Raw genomic sequence first — 5636 nt, forward strand, 5'->3', positions numbered from 1 at the left:
GCCAACACTTCCTTGTTGGATGCAGATTTCAGGGCTTCGTTTTGCTCCTCCGTTATAACTGTTCTCTCTTCTCAACAAATGATGACACAAAGGAATCAGCAGTGACAAAGATGATGCTGAAGAGAAGCACACATTTCACACATATAACAGACCAGTCCAGTTACACACACCTCTGCTTGACATTAGGCCTCAAACAAAGACACAAAACACTAACTTGACTCTAAATAGAAGAAACGAGCAGCTTTTTCTGTTCTGTGCTTATTTATATTTGACACACATTCTTCTCTTTGTGCAAACACACATTGCACTATAAGGGTAACCTAGCACACAATGATTGGACAGCACAGTGATGATGCTGGGAGATCCTATACGAAGCAACACAGAAACACTGAGAACAAAACTTTAAACATTGATTATATTGAGATAAGCAGCCGACCCAGTCTAGATAAAGGCGAGCAGCTGGGACCGCTGCTGCACCAAAAACAGGTTTCAGTGTTTCCATGTGTGTGTGTGATGTCTTTACTTATACTGGTCAATAGACTTTAGTCAACACATTATTGAAAGGTGTTACACATGAAATAAAAACAGTGTTTCATCTTTATTCCTCTGAAGCAGCTGCATTATAACCAATCTGCTCCATTGTGGCCATTTAAAACAGCCTTAAATAACTGTTGTTATATTTGTTGCAGTTTCTGCTCCTCTTGGACAGACGACTCTTGAAAAGACATTTTTGAATTTCAACTTTTAACTGGATAAATATCGGATATATAAACGTCTGCAACAAACTGATTCCAGCTTCTACCTCATGATAGGAATGTTTTTGTGGCTCAAGATGACCTGATATCTTTCATGATGGAGACATTTGACACATGTTTCACATATTATAGACCAACAAGTTATTCATAGCAGTTTAAATACGGGGAGTCACTTTTGGGCCCAGCAGATAAAACAGAGCCAATATTTCCTTCTTTATTTAAGTGACGTGTGTCACAGATGTGACCTAGTAAAGTGTAGCTGAACATTAGTAACGTTATTAACACTCTCAGCTCGTCCTTGTTCCAGACCTGAAGATCCTCTTCTTTCATTCAGCAGCAGCTTCAGGTCTCTGATGGTCCAGGGCTTGTTGTTGGGAAACAGCCCTTCTGGGATGATGGTGTCCTCACAGAAACAGTCAGTGATGCTGTTGATCTCCATCACAGAGCACATCCCAGTCTGCAGTCTCAGTCCTGCAGGGCCTCGCTGGCTTCCTGACTCCACCCAGTCAACAACAGGAAGTGTTTGAAGTGCAGGAACAAACTGAGGCTGTGGTCAAACAGGAGTTTTTATCTCCTCGCTCTGACTCTCACTGCGGCCCCGCTGCTGTGTCAACATGTGTTTGTGCTAAACAATGATGGAAAGTGTTATAAATGACTTGTTGGCCTCTGATCGGTCACAAACAGCTGAAACGTGTCTCTCATGAGTCACATGAAGGTTTTTGACAGAAAGGACAAAAAGCAGCTGCAGTCAGTTTGTGTCATTTTTATATTTATTCATCTGGGAGAAAAATCTGAGGGACATTAAAATGTGTTTTTCAACAGAGACAAGAACATAAATATAACAGAACAGGTAAATGAACATATTTCAAGTAAATAGCTGGACTGATCAGGTCCAAACACACAGTGATAAACTTGTCAAACAGCTGTCATATCTTTATATATAAGCTCTTTATAAATCCTGTTCACTGCAGTCTGTTTACTAATAATGTCAAACTGTTAGAAACACAGAAACATCAGAATCGTCTTTGGTCACATAAACCTGTCTGGGATCCTTTGTTGTTCTTTTGATGCAGAGTTACATTATAAATATAAAGAGTTATTTCAGAGTCTCATCAGTTTTCCTACATGTCTTTATTGAACACATCAGCAGGGCTGAAGCTCTCATGTTAAACACACACTGATCTATGGACACGTTCATGTGTTTCTAACAGAACCAGGCTGTTATCAGCCCTGCACTAACATTATGTCACACACACTGAATGTAACAGTGACAGTTTACATCATCACACAATCAGCTGTGAGTGTTTCACTGTCATCAAACTAGTCAACAGGAAGTAGAATCAATAGAAACCAATCATTTACTGACAGCATGTCTGATGGAAATAAGTGCAGATTATGTATGAAGTATAACTGCACACAGTAACTGTATTACAATAAGGACTTAACAGCGCCCTCTGCTGGAGTGTTTCAGTACTGCGTTAACTAGAATACACCACCTCCTACTCCTCCTCACACCACCTGCTACAGCTCTACTCTTCTATGACTACAGTCATCCACAGCACTGATGTGAGGTCACATGGTTCATATGTAAGGAGCACAGAGACGTCCTAGCAGCTGACCTCAGGTCAGTTTAATGACTGTGAGCAGCAGCTGTGTTATTGTCACTGTGACAGGGAGACACTCTCAGACACAGCGCTCATGTCAGCTTGTTCTCATGCAGGAGGATCAGGAGCTCCATGTTTGTCTTTCTGTTTGAATCATGATGTGTTTGTGCCATCAGAGTCTGTCATGAGTACTCAGGGTTTCACAGCAGCTCTTCTGAATGCTGACGAGGACTCCAACCTCATGTTTCACCTCTCTGAGCTTCTGATGTCTGTGAACACTCGTGTTTCTTCTCTGGGCTCATCTGGACAAAAACACCTTTCTGTGTTTGGCTCCAGCCTCATTCTGACTGACAGGAAGTGTGTTATCCATGAGCTGCACTTCTGTGAGAAAGTTTCCTGCTGTGTTTCCTGTCTGTGGACAAACACGAGTGTTTCAGCTGAGGACTTGGTTCCTTCCACCTGTCCATACAGGACATCACGCTGTCTTTCTGACTCATGTATTATGAACTAAATGTATCCTGATACACACAGAGATGGATGAGCAGAGGTCACATGATGAAAGAACAAACATGGAGTCTTTGATTTATTTAGATATTTATTGATGAATGCAAACAAACCCTGACACTGAACCATCGTCCAGCTTTCACAGAACAAACCTGATCACATGACCTGCTGACCCAAACAGTGAAAAGCTCCATGGCAACAACAACAAACAGCCTCACATATGTTAACAGAGGCTGTTAGAAGCACAGAGTCTTTACAGTCTTTCTCCTGTTTGTACACAGATCTCTGCACATCTTCATCACAGTTAGTCACAGACGTGCAGAGTGTGTGGATATCAAAGCTAAGTTTCCACCATGTTTGTAGTCTGTACTGGGACTCATGGAGCATCTCTCTATGAGCACTCAGTGCTTTAAACAGTGAGTCCCAGTTTAACCAGCAGCCTTCACACCACACATCACACAGACATGGAAACTTCAAACCCTCAGACTGAAGACACCATCAGAAATAAATAGATTGTGATGAAGATGAAGAACTGGAACAGTTTGCTGTGGTTTCTTCTGTTCCTGTCAGAAATAAGAGTCTGGCAGCACTTTGCTCTCCTTCCACATGTTTAAGGAGGAAGTGAAGAAGAGCGAGTGAGTCGTCTTCCTCTGTGGGCCCAACATCAGGCAGCAGCCACGTATTTTTAAAAACCCAGCACACTGCTTCAGAAACACTGAGTCCAGGTGACCAGAGTCATGTGATCAGTGAGGTCTTCACTCAGGACGTCACAGCTTCAGGACCTGATTCAGAGGTTTATAAGGACGTGGATCATTGGTGCTGATGTTGTGTGAGAGCTGGTGAACCATGGGGAACATAAATAACAACCAGGCCATCAGCAATTCTACCCCCAGCTCTAAAACCTACATAATACACTATACATATAGTTATATAGGTTATAGTATGTTATATACAAACGTAGCTGAAGCAGTTTAATTTGTAGCTTCACGCTGCACTTCATATGTTTGTCCACCAGATGGCAGCACAGTGGCCTGTGTTGGAAAGCTTTGAGTAATGAAGCGTTTTCAATCCAAGCTTCAGAAAGCTTCATGTGGTCATCAAGGAAGCAACCAGGAAATATCTGCTGTGTGTAAAAACAGCAACACAAGAATCCAGGATGAAGACAAGAAACTCAAAGCTCACACACAAAACAGGTGGAGCTAATTTTGTGACGTGTTTCTGTAAAAACACCACAGAAGTGAATCATCAAAGTTTCCATGTGAGCTGATGATGCTGCTGCAGAGTTTCTGTGAACCTCCTGTGACCCCGCCTCCTCATACAGAGACATCTTATTGCTCTTCAAACTGCATCACGTGGACACATGTGATTGTGTATTGTAGTATTGATCCCAATGCTGGTATCAGTACTGGATCAATAACACTGGATGGATGCGTTCAGCATGGAGCCCCTGAGCTGTGTTACAGACAAACATGAAAACTGACAGGTCTGTGTCATTCACAGTCTGTAACACTTCTAAACAACAGAGGCTGACCCAAGTGCCTCAGAGCCAGGCACGCTCACATCACAGCTCTCTAAATAAGCCAGTTTCAAAATAAGAGCTGAAAGCTGTGTTTGCTTGTGTTAGCTTATTATTGTGGAGACTAACATTCAGTGATCATGTGTTCAGACTCATAATGATTCCTCTCAGAAATCCTGATCTTTGTATTGACTGTGTGTTGGATCAATAACTGAGATTCATCGTATCACACAGCTGTGCTGCTGCTGCTGGTGATGTCAGCACATCTGGAACAATACGAGGTATCTGCTACCAGACTGAGCAGGACGTGAGACCTGTGGACTGTTTAAAGCTGTCCCTCCACAGCTCACTCAGACCTGATCCACACCTCAGTGATATTCTCTGACTTCCTCAGTAGAGACAGAAACCATTCAGATCTGGGACGATCAGCTGACTGATGATGTCACACAGACTGTGTTTTTCAGGAACAGTGATTCTGATGTGAGCCTGCTAGCTGACAGCAGACCTGATGAAACCACATGTTCACATCTGTGAGGACAGACTGGACTCTTTGACTGCACCTTGGTTCTCCTCAGAGGTCTGTACAGGAGCATGTCCACCCCCACTGAAGATCTCAGTCACTGTGAAACATAGAAAGCTGCTTGTGTAGCCTCTGCCTCACATGTAGATACAGCTACAGGTTTCTCTGTCAGTCAGACTGAAACAGTGTCCTGATGCTGCATCATTCAGCTCTGTGCCCCAGTCAGCATCACTGTGAGCTACCAGTGTCAGTGTTTCTGCCCTTTTCCTGTAACACTACACTCAGCACAGGCTCAGCTGCTATCCAGTGTTGGACTTTGGCTTCAGCTGCTGTGATAGATCCTCTAACATAGATCAGCTCTGCTACATGTTGTTAGATAAGTGCAGCTGCCTGTCATGTCCTGATGTTTCTCTGGCTCAGCAGCTTCTCCATCAGAGGTTCACATGGAGCTGATCCAGTATCTCCAGTAACTGTGTTCTGTGCCTCACTGGTTCATCCTTCTGTCTGTGTGACGTCAGTCAGATGTTGAACTTAAACTCTGTAATCTTCACTGTGTCACAGAGTTCAGTGAGTCCCGTTATTCACAGTATCAATCAGATCATCAGAGAACAGCTGATCAGCAATCAGTGGTGCCAACAGCACCTCCTGTGGTGAGAGGATGCAATAATGCAATGTAGCATTTTTACACTCAACACTTCCAGTCATGAAACTGTCTGTTGGATCTGTTTGACGTTGCT

The sequence above is a fragment of the Neolamprologus brichardi genome, chromosome 3, assembly GCF_056152115.1.
Source record: "Neolamprologus brichardi isolate AB-2024 chromosome 3, ASM5615211v1, whole genome shotgun sequence".
NCBI classification, from domain to species: Eukaryota; Metazoa; Chordata; class Actinopteri; order Cichliformes; family Cichlidae; genus Neolamprologus; species Neolamprologus brichardi.